The sequence below is a fragment of the Chlorocebus sabaeus genome, chromosome 2 (assembly GCF_047675955.1).
Source record: "Chlorocebus sabaeus isolate Y175 chromosome 2, mChlSab1.0.hap1, whole genome shotgun sequence".
NCBI lineage: Eukaryota > Metazoa > Chordata > Mammalia > Primates > Cercopithecidae > Chlorocebus > Chlorocebus sabaeus.
The window spans coordinates 33,355,617-33,374,639 of record NC_132905.1 but is presented as its reverse complement, the minus strand read 5'-3'; the positions used below and the strand labels follow the sequence as shown (position 1 = coordinate 33,374,639).

General features: G+C 43.6%; 1 long non-coding RNA gene across 5 annotated transcripts in view; it reads right to left on the bottom strand.

Annotated features, from left to right (window-relative positions):
* Nucleotides 1-16,398: 16,398 nt before the first annotated feature.
* The window catches only part of LOC103246889 (uncharacterized), a 61,087-nt gene continuing 58,462 nt past the window's right edge, over nt 16,399-19,023 (bottom strand). For 4 of the 5 annotated variants that reach the window (XR_012089584.1, XR_012089586.1, XR_012089588.1 and 1 more), the window contains one exon: nt 16,399-17,246. This is a non-coding gene — a long non-coding RNA (uncharacterized lncRNA). The remainder of the gene's footprint in view (nt 17,247-19,023) is intronic. The other variant, XR_012089587.1, reaches the window with a different exon arrangement.

The window sequence follows — 19,023 nt, the reverse complement described above, 5'->3', positions numbered from 1 at the left end:
GAAGCAAGTGTTTTAAAAACAGAAAGTAACAAACCCTGAATATGATCATGAGGTTAACAAAGTCAAGCATACTGGGATGCTGGCCAGTGCTCCCTATAATTCCCCATCTGGATAAAATATGATAACTCTTGTCTGGCCACAATGAAACATTGCTCCACAATTAGAAAATATGATCTAAGGTCAAGGCAAGTGGATGGTTTGAGCTCAGGAGTTCAAGACCAGCCTGGGAAACATGGCAAAACCCCATCTCTACAAAAAATACAAAAATTAGCCAGGCGTGGTAGCACGTGCCAGCTACGTGGAAGACTGAAGTGGGAGGATGACTTGAGACCAGAAGGCAGAGGTTGCAATGAGCTGAGATTGTGTCACTGTACTCCAGCATGGACAACAGAGCCAGACTGTCACATGCACACAAACACACACACACACCCCCCACACAAATACATATATTATATATGTAAACACATATATTTAAATATCTAGATTCAATTCTCCTAAGTAAGTAAAGAGAGGAGAGAAGACATTTGCAAATAACTGCCACAGACTAGAGAACTTGAAGTCTGTCGCTGGTGATGTGGATTCTCAAGCAATGTGAAAAACATACTATTCATCCAGTCATCCTCAAAGCAGGAAATGTAACATCTGGAGAAAGAAGCCCTTGAAGAATCCAGTAGCATTACGTATTAAGTCATTTGGCCTCATCTAAAGAGAGCTCTGGTGTTGATACTGGCTCCTGAGAGGGACCCTCTAAACCTGTGGAATTCCCCAAGTGACAGGAGCATATTTGTTATTCAGGATGGGCTGTTGGACCACTCCTGAGTTTATGCTAAAGTGAGGATTCAGCGTGGGGGCTGACCAGCCAGAAAGACCAACGAGGTGATCAGAGAGTTGGGCCTTTGGCCCGTTGGAAATGATTTGGATTTCTGGGGAGGTGGGAGGCTAGAAATTGAATTCAACTATGTGGACAGTAACTCAATCAATTCTGCCTACCTAATGAAGCTTCAATAAAAACTCTGGACACCACTTTGGGAGGCCGAGACGGGCGGATCACGAGGTCAGGAGATCGAGACCATCCTGGCTAACCTGGTGAAACACCGTCTCTACAAAAAATACAAAAAACTAGCCGGGCGAGGTGGCGGGCGCCCGTAGTCCCAGCTACTCGGGAGGCTGAGGCAGGAGAATGGCGTAAACCCGGGAGGCGGAGCTTGCAGTGAGCTGAGATCCGGCCACTGCACTCCAGCCTGGGCAAGACTCTGTCTCAAAAAAAAAAAAAAAAAAAAAAAAAAAAAAAAAAGGAAGAAAGTAGTTCAAATTGATTTTCATAAACATATTCTGCCCGGATGGACCAAAGTGTTGATGAAATAGAAAAATTTCACAAAATGTTCACAATCAGACCTAAAAAGCCATTTCCAAGAAACACTGAGAGGATGCTCCTAGGACTATCCTCACATGTCTACCAGGATAAAGTCTCTGCTTAGCAAACTATACCCTTCCCCCAACACAGCACTTCTCATTTATTTAAAATGTCACAGTCACTGTTAGAGTTCCAGATGACAGCTGCCTCAACTTGAAGGTGATTTTTGAATTAAAGATTTCAGCAGCCAAACTAAAGGGAGGCAGCATGAGAAACTGATGCAAACTTAAAAAAAAAAGAGAGAAACTGAGGAATTAGCTGAATAGTTTGAAAAAGAATTCAACTGCTTGCCTAAAAGAGCCCAGCAAGGTGCCTGAAGCAGGATTAATACTGCACAATTTTGGAAAAGGTGACAGTTTGGTTACAGTGCACCTGTCTCATCTCCTTTCTTCTGTAATTCTCACCTCGGAGAAAAAGACCCTCTGAAGCTCATGGACACTCATGATTTAAATATATTATTCTCCTTGTAGTAGTCCCATCCCATGTCCTCCATGTAAGCTCATTTTAATGAAAAGGAAAATGAACTGTCCAGAAATTTAAGAACGCACAACTTATTAGCATCCATTACCAATCCCATTTTGTTGATTTTGCTGATTTTCTTCTGACGCATTTAAAGACCTAGTGGTGAGGTTACTTCTTGCAATGGGAAATAGTGTTTTTAACTTTTACTATTTCAAAAACATTTTCCCACTTTGATTTTTCATTCCTCATAAGGACACAAACATAAAATCTCTTTCTCTGGAGGCAAGTAATTTCACATATAAAGTTAAAAATTCACCTTGCCAAAATAGACACCTTCCGTCTTTAAAGATGCATTAACTACTGGAGATTTTTAGTTTATTTTTCTTAACTTATCCCCAGAAAAATTTTATTTCCCCTAAAACGCAGTGAGGTAACAAAGGTACTGTCATGGTCTGTAAGTTTCCATCCTTCATGACCAAATAATTTTAAAGTAATAGTAGAAGTAATGTCTGTTTATCTGCCATATGTGCCCAAGTGGAAAATGTTACAAGAGCAATACTTCGTAAATTGCCAAGTTGAGCCACTTGTCTCTGATGCTGCCAAGGAAATAAGACTATGTGTGGTGAGATTTATTGTTCCCAGAAATTATGGGGTAGGTAGGGGCGTGAAAAGCATCATAATTAACTTCATGAGCACTTAGGGGATCAGAAACAGATCGTTTATGTGTACAAAGTGCTCCATTTCAGTCTACCTGAGAAGAAGAAATTGGTCTCTCCAAATCTGGCCTGTCTTTCATGACCAAGTTGGGTTCCCAATAAATTCCTTCAGCCATATTTATCTTTCCCATCTCTGAATTCCACAAACTCTTTGGTTCACTGGTCATTGGCTCCTCAAGCTGGAAGGATTTGAGAAAACACTGCTTTTACTAGGCCCAAAGCTCCTGAAGGACCAAATGTACCATTACCTGTCTTTGGATCTCCAGCAACTATATGATTCAGTCTTGACTCTCAGCTAAAAGAACATAGTCAAAGCAAACAAAACAAATATTCAGATATTTAAGTGGTCCCTGGTGTTTTCCAAACACATAAAAGAGATTGAAGTATTCAGCAATTCTTCTTCCAATCTTTTTTCCCTCTACTGTGGGCTGCCCCTCTGCATATGGCAGCTGCTGATACTCTATTTAACAACCCTCTCCCAAATAGGTTGTCCTGGTTTCACTCCCATAGTCCTCCTACTTCCTCCTCTCCCTGCCTACCCCCACCTTCAAAACCAGTGTGCCAACTCTTGGAGGATGAGAGTGAAGGAGAAGAAAAATAATCTTTTTTTCAATCCCCATAAATTCTTATTTGGGGCTGGGCACAGTGGTTCACACTTGTAATTCCAGCATGCTGGGAGGCCAAGGCTGGAAGATTGCTTGAGTCCAGGAGTTTGAGACCAGACTGGGAAATACAGTGATACCCCACTCTACAAAAAAATAAAAAGGAATTAGCCAGGTGTGGTGGCAAGCAGCTATTATAGTTCCAGCTACTGGTGGTGGGAGCAGGGGTGGGGGTGTGCTGAGATGGGAGGATCACTTGAGCCCAGGAGGTGGAGGCTGCAGTGAGCCATGATCACATCATTGCGCTCCAGCTTGGGCAACAGAGCTGAGTGTTTATTTGATGAATAAAAATAAATAAATAAATTGTTATTTGGAGCAGACCCTGTAAAAAAAGACAGATTAGCAAGAGAAAAACAGAAGTTCATCATCATGTATATTACATATACACATGGGAGATACCCAAGGAATAAGTAATACTCAAAAAAGTGACTTCGAATTCTAGCTTATATAGCATCTTCAACAAGGAATAGTAAAGTTTTAGGGAAGAGACAAGACAAAAGAAAGACTCTAAGTCTCTAGGAGCTGCAAATTGTAGAAAGGCAAATAAATAGCAGATAAAGGCAAGCTGGTAAAGCTTGTTAGTGTAGATTCCTATGGTACCGTCTTCAGACCAATAACAGTCTAAAGTTGTCTTCGGTGGTTAACCTTGTTTTCCCTGGTAAAGAGGGGGTGAGTGGTGAAATATCTTTTGTCTTTGTAAATCTATATCTGGCTTTAGGAAACTAGAGGAAGGCCAGAGAGCTTTCATTTATCTGCTGCTGTTGCTTTTTTTTCTTTTTTTGAGATGGAGTCTCGCTCTATCACGCAGGCTGGAGTGCAGTGGTGCCATCTCGGCTCACTACAACCTTTGCCTCCTGGGCTCAGATGATTCTCCTGCCTCAGTCTCCTGAGTAACTAGGAATACAGGTGTGTGCCACCATGCCTGGCTAATGTTTGTGTGTGTTTTTAGTAGAGATGGGTGTCACCATGTTGGTTAGGCTGATCTCGAATTCCTGACATCAGGTGATCTGCCCGCGTTGGTCTCCCAAAGTGCTGGGATTACGGGCATGAGCCACAGTGCCTGGCCTTCTCTGCTTCTTCTTAATTGCCTGCAGCTCAACAATTCTTATGCAAAATAGGTATATTTTAGAGTGACATATTCTAGTTTTCCACAGGTGGAGGAATAGACCTAGTGGACCAAGCCACAATTCCATTTAGCAGACAAAAGCAGGGAGAAGCTGGAACATTCTCTCATTAATATTGAAATCTGCCAAAATTATAACATCCAGAACATAGTAGGAAGCTCAACAAGGATCTGTTGAATGAATAAATGATCTAGTGAATCAGGGAATGGCTCTGGTTCCAACCCTTCATTTCTGGATGAGGCCCAGAGAAGCAAAGGGACTCGTTCAAAGTCTTCCCAAGTTGCCGGCCAAGTTAGAACAGCAACCCTGTCTCCTGATACAGGATCTTTCCACCATGGTTCACTCTGAGCTGTTAAGAACTGTTTCCCATTGATGCAGGGTGAACACGCAATTTATCTTTCAGACCTGGGTGCTTTTAAGAGGGAAAGGGAATGCTATTAATAATTGTGTCAGACATAGACCAATGGAACAGAATAGAGAACCCAGAAATAAAGCCAAAATATGTACAACTAACCAGTCTTCAACAAAGCATGCAAAAACATAAATTGAGAGGAATGGACATACTATTTATTTTTATTTTTATTTTAAATTTTACTTTTTCTGGGACGGAGTTTTGCTCTTGTTGCCCAGGCTGGAGTGCAATGTGGTGATCTCGGCTCACCGCAACCTCTACCTCCCGGGTTCAAGCGAACCTCCTGCCTCAGCCTCCCAACTAGCTGGGATTACAGGCACGTGCCACCACAGCCAGCTAATTTTGTATTTTTAGTAGAGATGAGGTTTCTCCATGTCGGTCAGGCTGGTCTCAAACTCCTGACCTCAGGTGATCCACCCACCTCGGCCTCCCAAAGTGCTGGGATTACAGGCATGAGCCACCGCGCCCAGCCTGGACATCCTATTTAATAAATGGTGTGGAAAAAGTGGCAAGCCACATGTAGAAGAATAAAACTGAATCCTTATCTCTTGCCTTATACAAAAATCAACTCAAGATGGATCAAAGACTTAAATACAAGACCTGACATTAAAAATTCTAGAAGAGAACATTGGGAAAACTCGTCCAGACATTGACCTAGGCGAAAGAATTCATGACTAAGACCCCAAAAGCAAATGCAACAAGAAGAAAAATAAATAGATGGAACCTAATTCAACTAAAAAGTGTCTGCACAGCAAAAGAAATAATCAGCAGAGTAAACAGACAACCCATAGAATGGGAGAAAATATTTACAAACTATGCATCTGACAAAGGACTAGCATCCAGAATCTACAAGTAACTCAAACAAATCAGCAAGAAAAAAAAAGCCCCATTAAAAAGTGGACAAAGGACATGAATAGACATTTCTCAAAAGAAGATACACAAATGGTCAACAAACATGAAAAAATGCTCAGCATCACTAATCATCAAAGAAATGCACATTAAACCCACAATGAGATATCATCTTACTCCTGCAAGAATGGCCATTATTAAAAAGTCAAAAAACAATAGATGTTGGAGTGGATATGGGGAAAAAGGAATGCTTATACACTGCTAGCAGGAATGTAAATTAGTACAACCTCTGTGGAAAACAGTGTAGAAATTCCTTAAAGAGCTAAAAAGTAGATCTACCATTCAATCCAGCAATCCCACTACTGGATATCTACCCAAAGGAAAAGAAGTTATTATAGAGGAAGACACTTGTACACGTATGTTTGTAGCAGTGCAATTCACAGTTGCAAAGCTGTGGAATCAACCTAAGTATCCATCAATTAATGAATGGGTAAAGAAAATGTGGCATATATGCACTCTGGAATACTACTTGGTCATCGAAAGGAATGAAATAATGTCTTTTGCAGCAACTTGAATGGAGCTAGATACCATTATTCTAAGTAAGGTAACACAGGAGTGGGAAACTGAAAAACCTATGTTCTCATTTATAAGTGGGAGCTAAGCTATGAGTACACAAAGGCATACAGAGTGATATAACGGACTTTAGAGACTCAGAAGCTGGAGGGTGGAACGAGGGGCTAGGGATAAAAAAACTACACATTAGCTACAATGTACACTACTTGGGTGATGGGGGCACTAAAAATCTCAGAATTCACCACTACATAGTTCATTCATGTAACAAAATAACCATTTGTACCCCAAAAGCTATTGAAATAAAACATTTTTAAAAAAATTCTACCGGAACAACAGGTGAAAACTAGGGCTGTTGTGGGCAAATTGGAATGTGTGATTACCCTATTTGTAAGTCTTGGCTTATTGGACAGTGTTATGGGCTGAAGTGTGTCTCCCCAAAATCCTTATGTATGTTGAAACCCTAATCTCAGTACCTCAGAATATGACTGTATTTAGAGACAGGACCTTTAAGGAGGTAATGAAGTTAAAACAAGGGTGTTAGGGCAGACCCGAATCAAATCTGACTGCCACCTTTATAAGATGAGGCCATTCAAGACTGGGCATGGTGGCTCATGCCTGTAATCCCAGCACTTTGGGAGGCCAAGGCGGGTGAATTGCTTGAGCTCAGCCTGGGCAAAGTGGCAAAACCCTATCTCTATAAAAAATACAAAAAATAGCTGGGCATACTGGCCCACACCTGTGGTCCCAGCTACTTGGGAGGCTGAAGTGGGAGGATTGCTTGTGCCTGGGAGGTCAAAGCTGCAAGGGAGCCATGATCACACCTCTGCACTACAGCCTGGGTGACAGAGCTAGACCCTGTTTCAAACAATAAGTAAATAAATAAAAGAAGAGGGCATTTAGACACATAGAGAGACACCAGAAACACACATAGAGGGATAACCATATGAAGACACAGCAAGAAGGCAGCCATCTGCAAGCCAAGGAGAGACGCCCCAGAGAAACCAAACCTGCTGACACCTTGGTCATGGACTTCCAGCCTCCAGAACTGTGAGGAAACAGATTCTGTTGTTTAAGCCACCCAGTCTTTGACATTTTGTCATGGTAGCCAAGGAGACTAATACAGACAGCATGTGAGAATTTGAAAACAGAGCTCCTGTTTTAACTTCTTTCATGCTATCCAGAACGTGGAAGAACTGTTGCTGAGTACCACATTGCATTGTGCTGAGAAGAATCCTGCACACAAGAAGGGTAGATCTGGATTGTGTCAACCTAACCTAGCTGGAAGTAGGTTTTCCAGAATTCCCTTCCTTGCACAGGTGCAAGTGAGCATGGCCACAGGAGATGTCCTGAGAGATTTGGAAGATGGAAGTGAAATGGCAGCCATATTCCCAGTACTCTTAGGGGATCAGTGTGCTGTTGCTGCCTGTGCATGGCATCACTCAGCTGCTGGCTCACCTGTCCGTAAGTGCAGCCTCCTGATTGTGGCTGCTGCAGCTCCTGCTGGGTCACCCCTCAGCGTCTCTGACTCCCAGACCAGCTGCATGTGCAGCTCTTTGGCAATGAGCTTCAGTTTCTCAGATTGGGCCCCTCGTCATGGAAGGTGGAGGCTTAGGGCAGTGGGAGACCAAGGGGTCAGAAGGGCTGTACTCTTTCTGGGGGCTCTAAAAGATAATCCATTTTCTCACCTTTTCCAGCCTCTGGATGCTGCCTGCGTTCCTTGGCTCTTGGCTCTGTTTTCAAAGTGTGTTACTCCAGTCTCTGATTCTGTCATCACATCTCCTTCTCTGACTCTCCTGCCTCCCCCTTTTCCTTGGCCCCATAAAGATCCCACAAGGACCCTTTGATTACATGGGACCCACCCAAATAATCCAAGATAATCTCCCTATCTCCAGATTCTTAATTTAATGACATTTGCAAAATCCCTTTTGCTAAGTAAGATAACATACTCACAGGTTCCAGGGACTGGGGCATGGACCTCTTGTGGGGGGTAAGGATTCTGCCTACCATGATAATTTAAACTCTGGTCTTCTTGACTCTAAAAGCCATGCCCATCCAAGGGCATACACCCTGCTCCTGCAGCCTACATTTAAAGCATGGGCCACATGTACACAGAAAACATTCCTTAGGTACAACTGACATACCAAGCCTCCTTTGAGCTATGCTTGCAAACTAGTGATCATAGCGTAGCAACAGTGATAGATCAGCCCTTGGTGTAGCAGCCCTGAGGCCTCTGCGTGTCCTTAACAGTTGAGGGGTTTTCTCTCTGGAGAAGCTGTCTGTATCAGCAAGGGTCTTGACATCCCACTCAAAACGATGATTACAACTACTTTTCTGAAGCTACCTAAGAAAGGTAATGCTTTCATAGTACACTGAGAACTTTGCCATAAACAATATTTTTAAAATCATAATAACATAAATATTGACAAATAATTTAAAAGAGGATATTAATGTAACTACCTTGAGGAGAAGGGTTTGGGGGATTTATAAAGCTAACTCCTCACGTGGCATAACAGGGAGCTAATAGAGTTTAACGTGGACAAATCATAAAATTATGACTCAATTATGTTATTATTTTTTTTTTTTTAATGTGGGAAACAACCAGAAGAAATTTTAAAAAGTTAAAAGCAAATGTTTCTGGGGAGCAGAACTTGGAGGCAGGAGACTGTGGTTTTTTATTATAAGTCTTTCAGGATATTTTAATTTAAAGCCAGACCTTAAGAAAAGTAAGATCCAGATCTATTCTTGATATAGAATTGTGGAAATATGATGACTGAAAATTGGAAAGATCATTTAAGAGCTTTCTTCGCATCATTTTCAACTTGTTTGCAAAAGATGGGAAAGGAAAAAAAAAAAAAGACAAAGCCCAACATTTTATTGTAATATGTAGAGACTAAAATCATATGCAGATGAAAATCCAAGTTTTATTTCCCCTGCAATCCAAACTCAGCACAAATAACCAATTAAACCCACCTTCAAAGGCAAAAATCATATCACTCTTTTACGCTTCTACCAGCATTTGAACCACCTCCATGTGGACATAATTAATTAGAAAAAGTCAGGTTAATCTTTTTGTCAGTGTCTCTGTGTGCGTGTATTCAATATGTTTGCAAATACACCTTCATCTCCTGATAAGGAGACCTAAACTATAATCCTGCTAAATGTCCAAGTCTCCTGTCCAGGCGGAGCTGAGACCAGAGTCCTGCCTTTGGTGGGAATGTGGGGTTATTACCTGAAACAAGGCAGCAGCCTCTCTATGACTATGTAAAATCAGAGGCTACAGTTGCCCTAAATACCCTCCTATGCCAAAATATCTCCACCATCACCCCTGCCTAGGCTGTCAGTTCCCAAACTGGAATTTCCTCTTCACTCATTTCTCCGGGTTGAAGTCCAGCCTCCAGGAAGGCTCAAGTAAAATACCAGATTAATCTGAAAGGGACCAACTTGCTAATAACTCACTAATCCCTTGACATGCATTCATTCATCTCTCACAGAGAGTTGGGTCCTAAACAATGGGACAGTAGAAAGATGGGTTTTCCTAGAGAGGGTCTGGAGTATGGGAACTGGTGAAAGAGTAGGGGTAGGGGTCATGAATCATCGTGGATGGGGATGGAAGGGCAGCATGGGGCTCTGGGGGATGGTTTGGGTGGCAAAGACAAAGGAAAGTGTTTTCCTTGGTCGGGAATCCATGGTGGCACTGCCCAACACAACACAGACTATGATGTAAATGGCACCCTGGAGCTGTGCAGCATGGCATTGGGGGTTGCAGATGGATGTCAGTCTTGCCTGTGTTACTGGGGAAATGAAGAGTCAAATGAACTAAAGCAGTGGTCCCCAGTCTTTTTGGCCCCAGGGACTGATTTCGTGGAAGGCAGTTTTTCCATGGACTGGGATGGGGGCGGGGATCGGGGTTAGGAAGGATGGTTTGGGGATGAAATTGTTCCACCTCAGATCATCAGGCATTAGTTAGGTTATAAGGAGCGTGCAACCTAGATCCCTCGCATGCTCAGTTCACCATAGGGTTCGTGCTCCTATGAGAATCTAATGCTGCTGCTGATCTGACAGGAGGAGGAGCTCAGGTGGTAATGCTCGCTTGCCTACCACTCACCTCCTGCTGTGTGGCCTAGTTCCTAACAAGCTACAGACCAGTACTGGTCCACAGCATGGGGGTTGGGGAACCTTGAACTAAAGGATTGGAAACCACTTTGATAGGCACAGCGTAGGCAAAATAGAAGCCTCCATGACCCATTGTAGGTTCCCATTTTTGAATGAAAAAATGGTTTTTCATTCAAATGCTTTGGCAGCCACAGAGTGTGGAGTGTTAACAGTTTATCTATAACTGGCTATGAGAAGACAAATTGAGTAGGACACGGGGCTGCGATGTAAGGTAAAGCGACATTAAAAGGAGCTCTCCCCTACAACTTCCAGTGAAACACACCTATGGAGAGAAATGTTGGGGTGTATCTGTATCACCATCCATTTAGAAGCTACAAAAAGCTCTCATGGGCAAAGGCCTGCTAATCCTTAAAGACTTCCCTTGAAAAGTCTTTTCAGATGTTCCTAGATAAAGTATCCTCCCATAGCCCCTTTGTCATATTTCAGAACAGCATTTTTCACTTGGTCTTGTTTTTTTTTTTATTTTTTATTTTTTATTTTTTTATTTTTTTATTTTTTATTTTTTGAGACGGAGTCTCGCTCTGTCGCCCAGGCTGGAGTGCAGTGGCGCAATCTCGGCTCACTGCAAGCTCCACCTCCCGGGTTCACGCCATTCTCCTACCTCAGCCTCCCCAGTAGCTGGGACTACAGGCGCCCGCCACTGCGCCCGGCTAATTTTTTTCTATTTTTTAGTAGAGACGGGGTTTCACCATGGTCTCTATCTCCTGACCTTGTGATCCGCCCGCCTCGGCCTCCCAAAGTGCTGGGATTACAGGCGTGAGCCACCGCGCCCGGCCTTGGTCTTGTAATGATGAGTTAATACACTTGTTTATACCATGCAACTGTGAACTCCTAGGACTGAGGAATATCTTTGGACTGAGGACATATCCCCGCAACATGGGAGTGCTGTGGAGAACACATAGGCATTTCCCACTGAGCACTTTTTGAAATAAGTAACTAAAAGGGTCACAGAAAATTGAAGCACTTGGGATCTTTTAATTTCCTCAAAAGCATAACTTAATAAATGTGCAAAATGCACAAACTTGGTTGCATAATCAACCCTTGGCTTCCCTCCTCAAGTGTCAAGGGAACAAAAAGATAAGAGGTATCATATTTAAGAAAGATAATGCCAGCTTCTATCCATCCAAGGGAGGTTGAGTAACTTCTATAGCTATTAAACGCTGGAAGATTGATGTGGGCATGCTCTGCTTGGCTCCTCCTTCTTTTTCTGGAAGCTGCTGCTTCTGGGAGTACACATTCTCTGCCTCTCCTCCATGAATGAGCTCCTGGTTAGCATTGCCTGAGACAGGGGATCAAGTCTGTCCAATTCTGAGGTCCTATTAAGCAGGCCCATGTGGTTCTTGCACTAAACTATACCCTTCATCTTAGTAATGAGGTAATATTTTGGTCTCTTCCTTCTGTTCCTGTTTCCTATTTCTCAAGCAACAGTGAGATGTGATGGTTTTAAAATTAATTGAATGATATTTTTAAACCTATAAAATGTTAATACTTGGCCTGTTGTTTGACCTGGTTATTTTATAGGGCTTTATCATGGGAAAAGAGAGCCTAAAGAGATTTCTTGGCTCCAGTAGAGAATCTAAGATTATCAGGGTTTTATAAAGATGGAGTAGGCCAGGTGTGGTGGCTCACACCTGTAATCCCAGCACTTTGGGAGGCCAAGTGGGGAGGATCACCTGAGGTCAGGAGTTCAAGACCAGCCTGGGCAACAGAGTAAAACCCTGTCTCTACTAAAAATACAAAAATTAGCTGGGCGTGGTGGTGGGCGCCTATAATTCCAGCTACTCAGGAGACTGAGGCAGGAAAATTGCTTGAACCCGGGAGGCAGATGTTGCAGTGAGCCGAGATCATGCCACTGTATTTCAGCCTAGGTGAGAGTGAGACTCTGTCTCAAAAAAGAAAAAAAAGATGAAGTAAACCATAGTTCAGTCACCTGTGACCTTAGAAGGCCTTTTCACGGATAGTTATGAAGCATAGTGACTACCCATGATCCCTTCCTGATGACAAGCATGGTGATGACAATGGTGATTTGATGGACAGCTGCCCTTCTTTTATTTAGAGGTCACTATAGGCCAGGCCACATGCTAAGTGTTTTACATGCAATATCCCATTTATTCCAACAAGTCTATGAAGTAGGTATTTATCCTAAGTTACAAATGAACAATCCAAAGAAATCAGCTCAAATGACAGAAATCAGGTCATTTGACAAAGATCACACAGTTAGTAATGACTGAGAAGGAACCTGAACCTAGGTCTCTTAGCTTCAAATCTCTCTCAGAGTTGTGATTTTAGGAGGCCTTCACCAGACTCAAGGCACGCACTACAGTCCACAGTCTCTGTGCTGGGTGACTAATGCGAATGGACCTAAGACCATGTCTATCTCCATGCTGCCTGTGAAAAGTGGCAAAGATGCATTTGTGAGTAGTAAATGAATGGAGCTTTTCTTTTGGTTTTCAGCTCACGCCATATCACCTAAAACCATAATACTCATGGATACCGTAGTCTATAAAATCAAACCAAAATTACTTACAAGCAATGGAAAAATCTAAGCAGTGCATTGCCAGTAAATATTTAACAATTCGTTCTCTGAAACAAACAAAAAGCTATGATATGTAGCACCTGCCAATTTTCATGCTGTAAATACTTCCAGCATGGCCAATTTCAAGTTACCAACTTGACGACTCTGAACATGGAGTTAAGAAGAGATGTATTGAACTGGTTCTTTCCAGCTGGTAGGAGCCCGCTCCAGCACACCACTGAGTCTAAGCAACCCTGTAACGTCATTTGGGGGAAGGAGATGAGAACTAAGCCTCTTCCCATTAATCTGAACCGGCAAATGTGTCTTACATTCATTTGTGTTTTTCTATATTGTGTATATTTATTTCATTCCACGTGTGCCATCACAGAGCTGGAGTACAGTTCCACAAAACCTGTGATGGGAGGATGCAAAAGTCCTAGAGAACATGGTCCTTACCTTATACATACTCAGCCCCCTCTAGAGTCACATACCCAAACTCACTAAACCTCATAGCAATCCCGTAAAGTGAGGGAGACAGAATAGTGAGTATTAGGCCAGGCACGGTGGCTCATGCCTATAATCTCAGCACTTTGGGAGGCTGAGGTGGGCAGAGGTCAGGAGTTTGAGACCAGCCTGGCCAACATGGTGAAAACCTGTCTATACTAAAAAAAAAAAACCAAAAATTAGCCAGGCATGGTGGCAGGTGCGTGTACTCCCAGCTACTCATGAGGCTGAGGCAGGAGAACAGCTTGAGCCTGGGAGGTGAAGGTTGCAGTGAACAGAGATCTCACCACTGCACTCTAGCCTGGGTGACAGAGTAAGATCTTGTCTCAAAAAAAAAAAAAAAAAAAAAAAAGTAAATGTTTTAGAGATGAGGATACCAAAGCTTTATGTGATCTGCCCAGGATAAGGGAGCCTATGTTTTGAACCTGCCTCTTTCTCCTAGTCCGGGGGCTGTCATTTGCCACTCATCACTCCTCATTGGGGAGTAATTGTAGGGTAAGGTCAGTGCTGGTTCCTAAATTTGAGTGTCTCTGGGTTCTGTTTAATACTTTTTCTTCTCTTCTACATAGCAGTTTAATAGCAGCAGGTTGTAGCCCTTGAAATTCCTTTGGCCTCCATACCCAAAGAATGATTTCCCTTTTTCTACAGATCAAATTCTGTCTCCTTTCAATAGTATATTTTCAGTACAAAGAATGCAATAGTTCCATAGCTGCTACTCTACTTAGTAAATGCAGTGGAGGCTGAACAAAAACTGGGTTGGGGTAAAAAAAAAAATTAGGTTGAGAACCACCAAAGTTGATTCTTTTCTCCCATGAGATTTACTGAAAATTCAGGTGAATTACCTTTGTGTGACTAAAAGGGACTTAGGGAAAAATAGCAGAGTTTCCGTTAAACAGATTCCCAGGTACCAAAGGAAAATTGTGCACTTTGTTGCACATTAAAAATGGGAACTGCAAGTATTAAAAGAGCAAAGTATCATATTTAATAATCATAAGGCGAGGCTTAATGATAAACTACTATATCTACACATGCACATCATGTACTTGCAAAAAATAACAGACTATTAGAGCAAAACTTAAGGGACCATGAATGCTAATTAGCTAGTTTATCTAAAATGTCTACTTGTTCTTAATTACCTCTTTTTTTTCCCTAAGAAGTAAGCTTGAATCTGGCCTTAATTACTTTTTTTTTTTTTCGTGAGATAGAGTCTTGCTCTGTCACCCAAGCTGGAGTGCAATGGCACAATCTCAGCTCACTGCAACCTCTGCCTCCCAGGTTCAAGCGATTCTCCTGCCTCAGCCTCCCAAGTAGCTGGGATTACAGGCATGCACTACCACGCCTGGCTAATTTTTGTATTTTTAGTAGAGGCTTGGTTTCACCACATTGGCCAGGCTGGTCTCGAACTCCTGACCTTAGCTGATTGGCCCACCTCGGCCTCCCAAAGTGCTGGAATTGCAGGTGTGAGCCACTGCACCCAGCTTCTTAATTACTTCTTAAACAACCTGGCTTTCTCTGAGTTCTCAGAGGAATGGGACATTAAAATTTACCTTAAACTCTTTCAAACAAAAACCATGAGAACATATACCCAATACAAATGCTTTGAAGCTACAGAATATCAAAAGCCATTTTTAGTTGAATTCTATTTAATGATCTTCTCCTCAGTATTTTTTTCTTTTTCAAAGCCTGTTTCCAGCATAATTAGAGAGAAGGCATCATGCTAAGATTCCTAGTTTGTTCTCAAAAATGCCCCTTCTTACTTTCTTGATTGCTTTTTTGCATGGCAGAGAGAAAAGGGCTGTGTTGTTGCAGGGTGCCTATGATATGAGTACAAACATTTCACTTATTGTTAGAAAGCTGTGGTTACCTTCGCAGGGAGTTAAGCTACGTTGCTCAGGAAGCTCCCTCTGGTTGCATCATCTCTGGGAATCAGCCCTCGGTTAACCAGGCGGTTCTCCATTTATTGTATTTATGGCTTACCCTTTAACAGAGACTTCTTTTAAAGGGACCCGGAATAAACCAATCTAACCCACTCTAGAATCGACTTTAAATTTCTTTTATTTACCAAGAGGGAAATAAATAATCCCAGGTTGTTTGCAGATCAAAAATGTAGAACTGTTAGAAGAAAGGTGCTGTGAAAATTAGCAATGAAGTGAGAAAATGGTTTAAAGGAGACAACTGCACAGCAGCTGCTCCTCCAATGTGTGTTTTGCTGATGAAAATCTTTCTGAGGGGCTGTACTGGAACAAACCCATATTAGGAAATCCCAATTCTGTCTACAGCTAAGACATACACGAAGTCAGTAGCATCTCAGGGGTTTTTTTTTTCTTGAATATTTCTCTTTGCTGTCTCTGTAACTGAATATATTAGAAAATTACTCATGTTTTCCTTTGGCTTCCACAAAGAAATTTAGGTTAAGCAAGAGGAGAAAATTTCTAATTTGTTTATGGGTCTGAAAGTTCTGCAGAATCTGAGAAGGATAAACTTACTGGTAAATAATTCACCTTCCCACCTCTCAAATAGAAACACTCCAGGCACACACAAAAATTCTCCATTTCGGAGAGCAGCCCAAACGATGGCTCCTCTTTAACTGGCAAACTTTGCCCTAGAAGCTCCTTCACCTCTACCCCAGAGAGCTTCAGGGGAACCAGTGCTAGTCCACTCCAATGCCTGTCCCTACCTGCCCACTGGCTCCTAATGACCCCAGTCCTCTGTTGCAGAATTATCCACTTAGGAGAAAGAAAACAGACACTATTCTCTGCCACCAACTCCCCATCCCAGCCAGCCTCCCAGCACACAAGAGCCTCCACAAAGAAACCATAGTGCAAGCACATTTTCTTACGGAACTATCCCGGATTCCTCCTCTATCCCATGCCTCAAGACTCTCATCCAAGCACCCTATTTCCCTTCCCAGTGTACAGCCACACCCTCATCATTTTCAACATTTATTTTTTGGAGACAGATAGGTGTGTTCTCAGTTATTCAACAACTCCATGATCAATGTGGTACTTTATTTAATACATCTGATTTCACTAATGCACAAACAACCTTGCCTGAGGCTGGTTCTCAGGCAAGTTTGAAGCTATAGAATATTGTTCTGAGGCTGGTTCTTCTCATCTTATATATGGAGAAGCTGAGACTCGGAGTCTCCAAAACACCCCAGGTCACAGTCACCGGCAAGGGCCGTCGCCAGATCTGAGCCTTCTGCGCAGCCCAGGCTGCTCCCAGCTGCACTGTGTTCCGGGTCTCACTCTTCTCTGGGGCCAGCATCTTTATAACACGTAATAATTTTAACTGATTATTTTATGCCTTGGAAGAGCTCAATGTTGAGACTGCGGTTGAAGCTTTCACATCAGGAAATGCTCACACCATGGACAGGAGCGGGTTTAGAGCCATTCTGTCCTAAGGTCCCCATCCCTGCAGCGAGAGAAGGGTCAGAAGTGAGCGGGCAGAGGACATGCTCCCTGCTAGCTGCTGGCGGCACCAGGGGCTCCCAGCAACGACGCCTGTGAGGGACGCTTTTCCAGACGCATCAAACCCAGCTTTCAGACACTGAGGGAGACATCCTGTGAGGGCGACATCCTGTGAGGGAGACAGCAGCAGTTATTGGAAAGGGGCAGGGTGAAGTCCTGAAGTACTGATTGCTTAGGCTCCACGCACCATGCTGAGTAGACCCTTTCTTCAAGGCAGCTTCTGAGTTGGACATGCCCATTTTGTGGATGGGGGATGAAGGCTTCTGAATGTTAACTAACCTGCCAAGCTGAAGAGCCAAGAGGATTTGGACCCCAGGCTACCTTCCCAAGCCCACCTTCTGGTCAACCTCCTCATCCCAGGATCTAAGGAACCTGAGGGAAAAAAGAGCCCTGTATTAGTAAAGGTTTCCCAGAGAATAAATAGTTATAGATCAATAGCTATGAGGAGATTTATTATAGGAATTGGCGCATGTGGTTATGGAGACCGAGAAGTACTCCCATCTGCTGGCTGCAAGCCGGAGAACCAGGAAAGCCAGTGGTGTAATTTGGTTCAAGTCCAACAGGGTGAGAATCGGGGTAGCCTTGGGGGGGTGGGGGGTGGGGGTGTCTGTGTAAGTCCCAGGGGACTTGCAGGGTTCGGGTGTAAGTCCCAGGATTTGAAGGCTTGAGAACCAGGGCACAGATGTCCAAGGAGAAGATGGATGTCCCAGCTGAAGTAGAGGGAGCGAATTCACCCTTCCTCCGCCTTTTTGTTCTGTTCGGGCCCTCATTGGACGGTGCTCACCCACACGGGTGAGAGCAGATCTTCACCCAATCCACTGAGTCCAATGCCAACCTCTAGGGGACAGCCTCACAGACATACCTAGGAAACATGTTCTACCCGCTGTGTGAGTATCCCTTAGCCTAGTCAGGTTGACACATAAATTTAGCCACCTCAAGCCCTCTGTACAAGGCCACTGCCCTACTTCCTGGGCTGGCTTCTAATGCTGCCTGCAGGCCAAAGCACCAAGATCTTGGCTAGGGTCCCCATCCTCTGAGCCATGCAAGGACATTCCTTCCCTCCTATCTAAAGCCCTTCACCCTTCTCACCACTCAGCTCCAGTGGCCAAGGCTTTGAGGAGGCAGCAGAGAAAGCCATGCATTCAAACTCCTGAAAGAGGATGTCCTAAGTTTCTCTTGGCTGGAACTAAACCATCCCACATCCATAAATGTGGGATCCCTGCCATCCCAGAATTATCTTATATTCACACTCTGACTTAAGGCACAAACAGAAGCTACTGTCTGACACATTGGCCCTTGGCTGGTACACACAGAGTTGAACCATCTGTTGGGCAGTTTGCCCGAGGCTTGTCTTGCTTTTGGCAGCCCATATTTATCTACAATGGGCCTCTCTGATACGAGGGTAGGCTTTGCTGGAGGCCAGGGTAACAGAGCTTGGGAATTAAGCATGTGTCTCCTTCCTTGATTTTCCAAGATGCCTTTACAGAATCCTCAACCTGCTGACACTTGCTGACTATCAAAGCACTTCCCTTTTCTACAATTGTACTCACAAATATCAGATAAAGGCAGGAAAGGTTGGGAACATGGGAAAGAGCTCCTAGCAGCTGTGTGGGGAAACGGACAGCTCCTCTGTGGGGCCTGTGATGGTGCATTCGTATCACAGTCTTGTGTGCAAAGAGGCCCAGACTATTCTTCCTACTTGCTGGAACAAAGAAGTGGCACATCTTGTTGAAGATGAAAAGAGCCACTGACTTAGAGAGAACTTCCACAAGACTCTCCCTGTCCTCTATTGGTGCTCACCCAGCTGAGAATATGTACAATGATATCCTGGCCTGGGACAAAGCAGACCAGGTGCTAAGAGAATCACTGCTGTCACCTGATATCATTGAAATGTTGGGGACAGGGGATCCTCCCTCAGGCCTTGCCAGATACCCCTCCACTCTGCGGCTCCATTTCACTCCTGCCGACTCATCCACCATGGAACAATCCAGAAAAGCGTGAGAAAAGCACTTGGCACTCCTTGTGTGGGAAGACATCATGGTGGCCGCATCCCCCATGGGTGTTCCTATCTTCTGTGCCAGGGCTGCAGAGAACCCAAGCTGTGGCTGCGTCACCCACTGCCTACCCTGCCTCCTCCATTCCCATCTTC